The sequence below is a fragment of the Oncorhynchus keta genome, chromosome 24 (genome assembly GCF_023373465.1).
Source record: "Oncorhynchus keta strain PuntledgeMale-10-30-2019 chromosome 24, Oket_V2, whole genome shotgun sequence".
Classification (NCBI taxonomy): Eukaryota; Metazoa; Chordata; class Actinopteri; order Salmoniformes; family Salmonidae; genus Oncorhynchus; species Oncorhynchus keta.
In genome coordinates, this window is record NC_068444.1 from 3599783 (window position 1) to 3612299 (window position 12517).

The 12517-nt window shown below is 51.2% G+C and overlaps 1 protein-coding gene across 2 annotated transcripts in view; it reads right to left on the reverse strand.

The window, feature by feature from the left end:
* LOC118379869 (calpain-2 catalytic subunit-like) overlaps positions 1 to 12517 on the reverse strand; it is a 63557-nt gene that overhangs the window by 30118 nt on the left and 20922 nt on the right. The window lies entirely within an intron of this gene.

Consider the following 12517-nt stretch of genomic DNA (forward strand, 5'->3'; position numbering starts at 1 on the left):
GAGCAGCCTCTCCTCTCCTAGTGGTAGTGTTGACAGAGAGCAGCCTCTCCTCTCCTAGTGGTAGTGTTGACAGAGAGCAGCCTCTCCTCTCCTAGTGGTAGTGTTGACAGAGAGCAGTCTGTCCTCTCCTAGTGGTAGTGTTGACAGAGAGCAGCCTCTCCTCTCCTAGTGGTAGTGTTGACAGAGAGCAGCCTCTCCTCTCCTAGTGGTAGTGTTGACAGAGAGCAGCCTCTCCTCTCCTAGTGGTAGTGTTGACAGAGAGCAGCCTCTCCTCTCCTAGTGGTAGTGTTGACAGAGAGCAGCCTCTCCTCTCCTAGTGGTAGTGTTGACAGAGAGCAGCCTCTCCTCTCCTAGTGGTAGTGTTGACAGAGAGCAGCCTCTCCTCTCCTAGTGGTAGTGTTGACAGAGAGCAGCCTCTCCTCTCCTAGTGGTAGTGTTGACAGAGAGCAGCCTCTCCTCTCCTAGTGGTAGTGTTGACAGAGAGCAGCCTCTCCTCTCCTAGTGGTAGTGTTGACAGAGAGCAGCCTCTCCTCTCCTAGTGGTAGTGTTGACAGAGAGCAGCCTCTCCTCTCCTAGTGGTAGTGTTGACAGAGAGCAGCCTCTCCTCTCCTAGTGGTAGTGTTGACAGAGAGCAGCCTCTCCTCTCCTAGTGGTAGTGTTGACAGAGAGCAGCCTCTCCTCTCCTAGTGGTAGTGTTGACAGAGAGCAGCCTCTCCTCTCCTAGTGGTAGTGTTGACAGAGAGCAGCCTCTCCTCTCCTAGTGGTAGTGTTGACAGAGAGCAGCCTCTCCTCTCCTAGTGGTAGTGTTGACAGAGAGCAGCCTCTCCTCTCTAGTGGTAGTGTTGACAGAGAGCAGCCTCTCCTCTCCTAGTGGTAGTGTTGACAGAGAGCAGCCTCTCCTCTCCTAGTGGTAGTGTTGACAGAGAGCAGCCTCTCCTCTCCTAGTGGTAGTGTTGACAGAGGGCAGCCTCTCCTCTCCTAGTGGTAGTGTTGACAGAGAGCAGCCTCTCCTCTCCTAGTGGTAGTGTTGACAGAGAGCAGCCTCTCCTCTCCTAGTGGTAGTGTTGACAGAGAGCAGCCTCTCCTCTCCTAGTGGTAGTGTTGACAGAGAGCAGTCTGTCCTCTCCTAGTGGTAGTGTTGACAGAGAGCAGTCTGTCCTCTCCTAGTGGTAGTGTTGACAGAGAGCAGTCTGTCCTCTCCTAGTGGTAGTGTTGACAGAGAGCAGCCTCTCCTCTCCTAGTGGTAGTGTTGACAGAGAGCAGCCTTTCCTCTCCTAGTGGTAGTGTTGACAGAGAGCAGCCTCTCCTCTCCTAGTGGTAGTGTTGACAGAGAGCAGCCTCTCCTCTCCTAGTGGTAGTGTTGACAGAGAGCAGCCTCTCCTCTCCTAGTGGTAGTGTTGACAGAGAGCAGCCTCTCCTCTCCTAGTGGTAGTGTTGACAGAGGGCAGCCTCTCCTCTCCTAGTGGTAGTGTTGACAGAGAGCAGCCTCTCCTCTCCTAGTGGTAGTGTTGACAGAGAGCAGCCTCTCCTCTCCTAGTGGTAGTGTTGACAGAGGGCAGCCTCTCCTCTCCTAGTGGTAGTGTTGACAGAGAGCAGCCTCTCCTCTCCTAGTGGTAGTGTTGACAGAGGGCAGCCTCTCCTCTCCTAGTGGTAGTGTTGACAGAGAGCAGTCTGTCCTCTCCTAGTGGTAGTGTTGACAGAGAGCAGTCTGTCCTCTCCTAGTGGTAGTGTTGACAGAGAGCAGCCTCTCCTCTCCTAGTGGTAGTGTTGACAGAGAGCAGCCTTCCTCTCCTAGTGGTAGTGTTGACAGAGAGCAGCCTCTCCTCTCCTAGTGGTAGTGTTGACAGAGAGCAGCCTCTCCTCTCCTAGTGGTAGTGTTGACAGAGAGCAGCCTCTCCTCTCCTAGTGGTAGTGTTGACAGAGAGCAGTCTCTCCTCTCCTAGTGGTAGTGTTGACAGAGGGCAGCCTCTCCTCTCCTAGTGGTAGTGTTGACAGAGAGCAGCCTCTCCTCTCCTAGTGGTAGTGTTGACAGAGAGCAGCCTCTCCTCTCCTCTCCTAGTGGTAGTGTTGACAGAGAGCAGCCTCTCCTCTCCTCTCCTAGTGGTAGTGTTGACAGAGAGCAGCCTCTCCTCTCCTAGTGGTAGTGTTGACAGAGAGCAGTCTGTCCTCTCCTAGTGGTAGTGTTGACAGAGAGCAGTCTGTCCTCTCCTAGTGGTAGTGTTGACAGAGAGCAGCCTCTCCTCTCCTAGTGGTAGTGTTGACAGAGGGCAGCCTCTCCTCTCCTAGTGGTAGTGTTGACAGAGAGCAGCCTCTCCTCTCCTAGTGGTAGTGTTGACAGAGAGCAGTCTCTCCTCTCCTAGTGGTAGTGTTGACAGAGAGCAGCCTCTCCTCTCCTAGTGGTAGTGTTGACAGAGGGCAGCCTTTCCTCTCCTAGTGGTAGTGTTGACAGAGAGCAGCCTCTCCTCTCCTAGTGGTAGTGTTGACAGAGAGCAGCCTCTCCTCTCCTAGTGGTAGTGTTGACAGAGAGCAGCCTCTCCTCTCCTAGTGGTAGTGTTGACAGAGAGCAGCCTCTCCTCTCCTAGTGGTAGTGTTGACAGAGGGCAGCCTTTCCTCTCCTAGTGGTAGTGTTGACAGAGAGCAGCCTCTCCTCTCCTAGTGGTAGTGTTGACAGAGGGCAGCCTTTCCTCTCCTAGTGGTAGTGTTGACAGAGAGCAGCCTCTCCTCTCCTAGTGGTAGTGTTGACAGAGAGCAGCCTCTCCTCTCCTAGTGGTAGTGTTGACAGAGAGCAGCCTCTCCTCTCCTAGTGGTAGTGTTGACAGAGAGCAGCCTCTCCTCTCCTAGTGGTAGTGTTGACAGAGAGCAGCCTTTCCTCTCCTAGTGGTAGTGTTGACAGAGAGCAGCCTCTCCTCTCCTAGTGGTAGTGTTGACAGAGAGCAGCCTCTCCTCTCCTAGTGGTAGTGTTGACAGAGGGCAGCCTTTCCTCTCCTAGTGGTAGTGTTGACAGAGAGCAGCCTCTCCTCTCCTAGTGGTAGTGTTGACAGAGAGCAGCCTCTCCTCTCCTAGTGGTAGTGTTGACAGAGAGCAGCCTCTCCTCTCCTAGTGGTAGTGTTGACAGAGGGCAGCCTTTCCTCTCCTAGTGGTAGTGTTGACAGAGAGCAGCCTCTCCTCTCCTAGTGGTAGTGTTGACAGAGAGCAGCCTCTCCTCTCCTAGTGGTAGTGTTGACAGAGAGCAGCCTCTCCTCTCCTAGTGGTAGTGTTGACAGAGAGCAGCCTCTCCTCTCCTAGTGGTAGTGTTGACAGAGAGCAGCCTCTCCTCTCCTAGTGGTAGTGTTGACAGAGAGCAGCCTCTCCTCTCCTAGTGGTAGTGTTGACAGAGAGCAGCCTCTCCTCTCCTCTCCTAGTGGTAGTGTTGACAGAGAGCAGCCTCTCCTCTCCTAGTGGTAGTGTTGACAGAGAGCAGCCTCTCCTCTCCTCTCCTAGTGGTAGTGTTGACAGAGAGCAGCCTCTCCTCTCCTCTCCTAGTGGTAGTGTTGACAGAGAGCAGCCTCTCCTCTCCTAGTGGTAGTGTTGACAGAGAGCAGCCTCTCCTAGTGTTGACAGAGAGCAGCCTCTCCTCTCCTAGTGGTAGTGTTGACAGAGAGCAGCCTCTCCTCTCCTAGTGGTAGTGTTGACAGAGAGCAGCCTCTCCTCTCCTAGTGGTAGTGTTGACAGAGAGCAGCCTCTCCTCTCCTAGTGGTAGTGTTGACAGAGAGCAGCCTCTCCTCTCCTAGTGGTAGTGTTGACAGAGAGCAGCCTCTCCTCTCCTAGTGGTAGTGTTGACAGAGAGCAGCCTCTCCTCTCCTAGTGGTAGTGTTGACAGAGAGCAGCCTCTCCTCTCCTAGTGGTAGTGTTGACAGAGAGCAGCCTCTCCTCTCCTAGTGGTAGTGTTGACAGAGAGCAGCCTCTCCTCTCCTAGTGGTAGTGTTGACAGAGAGCAGCCTCTCCTCTCCTAGTGGTAGTGTTGACAGAGAGCAGCCTCTCCTTTCCTCTCCTAGTGGTAGTGTTGACAGAGAGCAGCCTCTCCTCTCCTAGTGGTAGTGTTGACAGAGAGCAGCCTCTCCTCTCCTAGTGGTAGTGTTGACAGAGAGCAGCCTCTCCTCTCCTAGTGGTAGTGTTGACAGAGAGCAGCCTCTCCTCTCCTAGTGGTAGTGTTGACAGAGAGCAGCCTCTCCTCTCCTAGTGGTAGTGTTGACAGAGAGCAGTCTCTCCTCTCCTAGTGGTAGTGTTGACAGAGAGCAGCCTCTCCTCTCCTAGTGGTAGTGTTGACAGAGAGCAGCCTCTCCTCTCCTCTCCTAGTGGTAGTGTTGACAGAGAGCAGCCTCTCCTCTCCTAGTGGTAGTGTTGACAGAGAGCAGCCTCTCCTCTCCTCTCCTAGTGGTAGTGTTGACAGAGAGCAGCCTCTCCTCTCCTAGTGGTAGTGTTGACAGAGAGCAGCCTCTCCTCTCCTAGTGGTAGTGTTGACAGAGAGCAGCCTCTCCTCTCCTAGTGGTAGTGTTGACAGAGAGCAGCCTCTCCTCTCCTAGTGGTAGTGTTGACAGAGAGCAGCCTCTCCTCTCCTAGTGGTAGTGTTGACAGTCCTTTCTACCGTGCCATTTTTGAAAGATATAACATCAGCCATCGACAACTACACAAGTTTTGCTACTTTTCTCAACAACATTGATGCCCTGATTGTAGCAGGAGCTACAACAACAGACTTGACACAACGCTGGCCAAACAAGATGTAGCTACAAACAGAACAGAGTTTAATGGTTCCAGTCTGTGTGAAGCGTTTCTCCATGTATACAGGTCAGATTATATCTAAATTTTAAAGATATAACTTTATAATTTTGTCAAAAAGTCATGTTTATTGCGAAACGTTATCTTGCTGGCTCGCTAGCTAACATTACGTGTATGATCTGTGTAGTAATATAATTTGAATCAGAAAATCCATTTGCATTGCTAGTTATAGCCTCGTGTTAGCGAGCTAACATTGAACCTAGTTTGTTAACTTTAGCTACCTGCAGATTCATACCACAGTTATGACAATGTTTGTATTGGTAGTAGTATGAGTTGGGGTTATGCCAGTTCATTGTTTAGCCAAACAAAAGACTCCACTTTGAACCATCGAAATAGCCAGGTGTGTCTGGGGGGTGATTACGGCTGATTCTATTGTATTTTATGAACATGTCGAGACAATTAACGTTTACGCCTCTTGTATCCTGTGCATGTGACAAATGAACTTGGATTTGATTGGATACGGGGTGTGTTTACCACAGGGCCTCGCGTTAATCCTTAAAGAGATGGGGGTGTGAATGACAAAGAAGAGCTCTCCAAATCAAATCAAATCTTATTTGTCACATACACATGGTTAGCAGATGTTAGTGTGAGTGAAGCGAAATGCTTGTGCTTCTAGTTCCGACAATGCAGTGATAACCAACAAGTAATCTAACTAACAATTCCAAAACTACTGTCTTATACACAGTGTAAGGGAATAAAGAATATGTACATAAGGATATATGAATGAGTGATGGTACAGAGCAGCATACAGTAGATGGTATCGAGTACAGTATATACATATGAGATGAGTATGTAGACAAAGTAAACAAAGTGGCATAGTTAAAGTGGCTAGTGATACATGTATTACATAAGGATGCAGTCGATGATGTAGAGTACAGTATATACATATGCATATGAGATGAATAATGTAGGGTAAGTAACATTATATAAGGTAGCATTGTTTAAAGTGGCTAGTGATATATTTACATCATTTCCCATCAATTCCCATTATTAAAGTGGCTGGAGTTGGGTCAGTGTCAATGACAGTGTGTTGGCAGCAGCCACTCAATGTTAGTGGTGGCTGTTTAACAGTCTGATTTACACATACAACAAAATGGAGTCGTGGTCAGCTTTTCCGAAAGGGGGCGGGGCCTTATATGCGTCGCGGAAGTTGGAGTAACAATGATCCAAGGTTTTTCCACCCCTGGTTGCGCAATCGATATCCAGTAGGTGTACCAACTGTCAACACTACCACAGGGGGGTGAAGAGAGGCTGCTCTCTGTCAACACTACCACAGGGGGTGAAGAGAGGCTGCTCTCTGTCAACACTACCACAGGGGGGGGGTGAAGAGAGGCTGCTCTCTGTCAACACTACCACAGGAGGGGGGGTGAAGAGAGGCTGCTCTCTGTCAACACTACCACAGGGGGGTGAAGAGAGGCTGCTCTCTGTCAACACTACCACAGGAGGGGGTGAAGAGAGGCTGCTCTCTGTCAACACTACCACAGGAGGGGGGTGAAGAGAGGCTGCTCTCTGTCAACACTACCACAGGGGGTGAAGAGAGGCTGCTCCTGTCAACACTACCACAGGGGGGTGAAGAGAGGCTGCTCTCTGTCAACACTACCACAGGAGGGGGGTGAAGAGAGGCTGCTCTCTGTCAACACTACCACAGGAGGGGGGTGAAGAGGGCTGCTCTCTGTCAACACTACCACAGGGGGTGAAGAGAGGCTGCTCTCTGTCAACACTACCACAGGGGGGGGTGAAGAGAGGCTGCTCTCTGTCAACACTACCACAGGGGGAGGGGTGTGAAGAGAGGCTGCTCTCTGTCAACACTACCACAGGAGGGGGTGAAGAGAGGCTGCTCTCTGTCAACACTACCACAGGGGAGGAGGGGTGAAGAGAGGCTGCTCTCTGTCAACACTACCACAGGGGGAGGGGTGAAGAGAGGCTGCTCTCTGTCAACACTACCACAGGGGGAGGGGTGAAGAGGCTGCTCTCTGTCAACACTACCACAGGGGGTGAAGAATGCTCCCTGTCAACACTACCACAGGGGGAGACAAGAGAGCTGCTCTCTGTCAACACTACCACAGGAGGGGGTGAAGAGAGGCTGCTCTCTGTCAACACTACCACAGGGGAGGAGAATGACTGCTCTCTGTCAACACTACCACTGGAGGGGGGTGTTTAGAGAGGCTGCTTCAGTAAACACTACATTTTGCTGGTTAAGAGAGGCTGCTCTCTTTCAACACTACCACAGGGGGTAAATGGCTGCTCTCTGTCAACACTACCACAGGGGGGTGAAGATGAGGCTGCTCTCTGTCAACACTACCACAGGGGGGTGAAGAGAGGCTGCTCTCTGTCAACACTACCACAGGGGGTGTGAAGAGAGGCTTTATCTGGCAATGTACTACCACAGGGGGTCAGAGAGTTTGGACAACACTACCACACTCACACAGGGGGGTGAAGAGAGGCTGCTTCTGTTTACACTACCACAGGGGGGTGAAGAGATGCTCTCTGTCAACACTACCACAGGGGGGTCAAAGGGCTGCTCTCTGTCAACACTACCACAGGGGGGGTGAAGAGAGGCTGCTCTCTGTCAACACTACCACAGGGGGGTTAAAGAGGCTGCTTCTGTCAACACTACCACAGGAGGGGGTTGAAGAGAGGCTGCTCTCTGTCAACACTACCACAGGCTCATGATTCCATGTGTGTTATTTCAGTGTTGATGCTGCTACAATGTCAAACTACCACAGGGGGAGTAGTTAGAGAGGCTGCTCTCTGTCAACACTACCACAGGGGGAGGGGAGGGAGACAGAAGAGAGGCTGCTCTCTGTCAACACTACCACAGGGGGAGACAGACACAGGTGAAGAGAGGCTGCTCTCTGTCAGACTACCACAGGGGAGAGGGGGAAGAGAGGCTGCTCTCTGTCAACACTACCAGAGGGGAGAGGGGGTGAAGAGAGGCTGCTCTCTGTCAACACTACCACAGGGGACAGAGGGAGAAGAGAGGCTGCTCTCTGTCAACACTACCACAGGGGGACAGAGAAGAGAGGACTGCTCTCTGTCAGACAGAGACAGGGGGTGAAGAGAGGCTGCTCTCTGTCAACACTACCACAGGGGGTGAAGAGAGGCTGCTCTCTGTCAACACTACCACAGGGGTGAAGAGAGCTGCTCTCTGAACACTACCACAGGGGGAGAAGAGAGGCTGCTCTCTGTCAACACTACCACAGGGGGGCAAGAGAGGCTGCTCTCTGTCAACACTACCACAGGGGGAGAAGAGAGGCTGCTCTCTGTCAACACTACCACAGGGGGTGAAGAGGGCTGCTCTCTGTCAACACTACCACAGGAGGGGGTGAGAGAGGCTGCTCCTGTCAACACTACCACAGGAGGGTGAAGAGAGGACAGTCAACACTACCACAGGGGGTGAAGAGAGGCTGCTCTCTGTCAACACTACCACAGGGGGTGAAGAGAGGCTGCTCTCTGTCAACACTACCACAGGGGGGGTGAAGAGAGGCTGCTCTCTGTCAACACTACCAGGGGGCAGGTGAAGAGAGGCTGCTCTCTGTCAACACTACCAGGGGGAGGAGGGGTGAAGAGAGGCTGCTCTCTGTCAACACTACCAGGGGAGGAGGAGGTGAAGAGAGGCTGCTCTCTGTCAACACTACCACAGGGGTGGGGGGGTGAGAGAGGCTGCTCTCTGTCAACACTACCACAGGGGGTGAAGAGAAACTGCTGCCTGTCAACACTACCACAGGGGAGGGGTGAAGAGAGGCTGCTCTCTGTCAGTCACTACCAGGGGGTGAAGAGAAAGCTGCTCTCTGTCAACACTACCACAGGGGGGTGAAGAGAGGCTGCTCTCTGTCAACACTACCACAGGAGGGGGTGAAAAGTCATTTCCCCAGTCAGAAATGAGAGGGCTCTCTGTCAACACTACCACAGGAGGGGGTGAAGAGAGGCTGCTCCCTGTCAACACTACCACAGGGGTGGGGGGTGAAGAGAGGCTGCTCTCTGTCAACACTACCACAGGGGGTTGAAGAGAGGCTGCTCTCTGTCAACACTACCACAGGGGGGTGAAGAGAGGCTGCTCTCTGTCAACACTACCACAGGGGGGTGAAGAGAGGCTGCTCTCTGTCAACACTACCACAGGGGGTGAAGAGAGGCTGCTCTCTGTCAACACTACCACAGGAGGAGGGGTGAAGAGGGCTGCTCTCTGTCAACACTACCACAGGGGAGGGGTGAAGAGAGGCTGCTCTCTGCCAACACTACCACAGGGGGAGGGGTGAAGAGAGGCTGCTCTCTGTCAACACTACCACAGGGGGGTGAAGAGAGGCTGCTCTCTGTCAACACTACCACAGGAGGGGGCTGACTCACATGCGATTCGATGTGTGGGTGCGGCTAAGGCTTAAGAGATGGGTGGGGCTAAGTCTTAAGAGATGGGTGGGGCTAAGGCTTAAGAGATGGGCTGGGGCTAAGTCTTAAGAGATGGGTGGGGCTAAGGCTTAAGAGATGGGTGGGGCTAAGTCTTAAGAGATGGGTGGGGCTAAGTCTTAAGAGATGGGTGGGGCTAAGTCTTAAGAGATGGGTGGGGCTAAGGCTTAAGAGATGGGTGGGGCTGTCTTAAGAGATGTGGGGCTAAGTCTTAAGAGATGGGTGGGGCTAAGTCTTAAGAGATGGGTGGGGCTAAGTCTTAAGAGATGGGTGGGGCTAAGGCTTAAGAGATGGGTGGGGTTAAGGCCCCCTAAGAGGGTCACCATGCTGAATGGGTGGAGACAAGAAGAGCTCTCCAGTAGGTACCAAAACATTCAAGGGTCATTTTCTCAAAAGTGGGGTTACAAGTTTATCAACATTCAAAGCAGAATGACTCTCCTTGTTCCTCAACTGTAGCCCATGTTTAGATGTTCCTGTTCAGTAAACATTACATTTTGCTGGTTAAAGCCAGGCTTTTCTGGTTGGTTTCCAACATCTCACAACCTACATCCTAAATGTTTAATCTTGTTAGCTAAGTTTATTTAAAATTTACTATTTTGTAGCTCTGAGTCTCTACTATTATCCAAACACACCATATCAAATGATGCATCGAGGCGGCCGGCCACATTAGATTTATCTGGCCATGTAAATCCCGTAGACACACAGTACCAGTCAACAGTTTGGACAAACCAACTCATTCCAGAGTTTTTCTTTATTTTTACTATTTTCTACATTGTAGAATAATAGTGAAGACATCAAAACTATGAAATAACACATATGGAATCATGTAGTAACCAAAAAAAAAAGAGTTAAATATTTGATATTCTTCAAAGTAGCCACCCTTTGCCTTGATGACAGCTTTGCACACTCTTGGTATTCTCTCAAGTGCTCATGATTCCATGTGTGTTATTTCATAGTGTTGATGTCTTTTCTATTATTCTACAATGTAGAAAATAAAGTACAAACACCTTGAATGAGTAGGTGTGTTAACGTTTGACTGGTACTGTGAGACACACAGGTGGGGGAGGGGAGAGACAGACTGAGAGAGCAGGAGAGAGACAGACAGACAGAGAGGGACAGAGAGAGACAGAGAGAGAGAGAGAGAGAGAGAGACAGAGAGAGAGAGAGAGAGAGAGAGAGAGAGACAGAGAGAGAGAGAGAGAGAGAGAGACAGAGAGAGAGGCAGAGAGGAGAGAGAGAGACAGAGAGGAGACAGAGAGACAGAGACAGAGAGGAGACAGAGACAGAGACAGAGAGAGAGAGAGACAGAGAGACAGACAGAGAGAGAGAGAGAGAGAGAGAGAGAGAGACAGAGAGAGGCAGAGAGAGAGAGAGACAGAGAGAGAGGAGACAGAGAGAGAGAGAGAGAGAGAGAGAGAGAGACAGACAGAGAGGCAGAGAGAGAGAGAGAGAGAGAGAGGAGAGAGAGGTCAGAGAGAGAGAGAGAGAGAGAGACAGAGAGAGACAGACAGAGAGAGAGACAGAGAGAGAGAGACAGAGAGAGGCAGAGAGAGAGAGGCAGAGAGAGAGAGAGAGAGAGAGAGAGAGAGAGAGAGGCACAAGTAGAACAATGGAGTCAGTAAACCTCAGGCTGAGGACTGTTTTACCAGGGATGTAGTAGAGTCACTAAACCTTGAGTGCCAAGTCTGGAGTCTGAATCCCAGTGCGCGAGTTCTGGTCCAAGTGCTCATCTCTGAGTCACTGGGTCCACATTAACTCAACATAAAGTCATTTCCCCAGTCAGATACAGTGTAGTGGCAAGAGGAAATGTCTTTCTGTGCCAACAGATATTTGCATTTAGTCTACTGATAATGTTACCAGGGCCACGTTATAGCCACGTCGGCGCTATAGCTTTCTAATGAAGCGACATGGCTGTTCAAGGTTTGTAGCCTAAACAAATAGTTAACGGTCTGCAAGTAGCCCAGTTTCAGAAGGTCCGCCATATGCTGAATAAATGTAAAAATGTCACGATAGAAAGGAAGAAAACGTAGCGTCGATGATCTTTTGAGTTAAGATGTTTCCACAACAGAAACCTGGATATGAAATGTGGGAGGGGCTAAGCGAGACTACAAATTCAAAGACTGTTGACTTCTCTATAGTCGAGGGAGAGTCAGAGACCACTGTTGTTTTACTATTCAACTTAATGCTGCTATTGTTTTACATTCCATAAAACAGCTTGTGTTTTTTAACCAGGCAAAAGGGTAACTAGCAGGCTGGTGGGGACTGGTGAGCTACAGGGGAATCAAGAGAGTCGCCATGTGTATAATCGGAGCTGGAGCCTTTCTTCCCACACTCATTGCTTGTCCCCCCTGTAGCTCACCAGCTGATGTCGGCTGTATGTACCAGTTGTCCCCCCTGTAGCTCACCAGCTGATGTAGGCTGTATGTACCAGTTGTCCCCCCTGTAGCTCACCAGCTGATGTCGGCTGTATGTACCAGTTGTCCCCCCTGTAGCTCACCAGCTGATGTCGGCTGTATGTACCAGTTGTCCCCTCTGTAGCTCACCAGCTGATGTAGGCTGTATGTACCAGTTGTCCCCTCTGTAGCTCACCAGCTGATGTAGGCTGTATGTACCAGTTGTCCCCCTGTAGCTCACCAGCTGATGTCGGCTGTATGTACCAGTTGTCCCCCCTGTAGCTCACCAGCTGATGTCGGCTGTATGTACCAGTTGTCCCCCCTGTAGCTCACCAGCTGATGTCGGCTGTATGTACCAGTTGTCCCCCCTGTAGCTCACCAGCTGATGTCGGCTGTATGTACCAGTTGTCCCCCCTGTAGCTCACCAGCTGATGTCGGCTGTATGTACCAGTTGTCCCCCCTGTAGCTCACCAGCTGATGTCGGCTGTATGTAAAGTTGTCCCCCTGTAGCTCACCAGCTGATGTAGGCTGTATGTACCAGTTGTCCCCCTGTAGCTCACCAGCTGATGTAGGCTGTATGTACCAGTTGTCCCCCTGTAGCTCACCAGCTGATGTCGGCTGTATGTACCAGTTGTCCCCCTGTAGCTCACCAGCTGAAAGTCGGCTGTATGTACCCAGTTGTCCCCCTGTAGCTCACCAGCTGATTATCGGGGACTGTATGTACCAGTTGTCCCCCTGTAGCTCACCAGCTGATGTCGGCTGTATGTACCAGTTGTCCCCCCTGTAGCTCACCAGCTGATGTCGGCTGTATGTACCAGTTGTCCCCCCTGTAGCTCACCAGCTGATGTCGGCTGTATGTACCGGGTGAGACGCTTCCTTCCCACTACTGAACTGTGTTGCTGCTAATA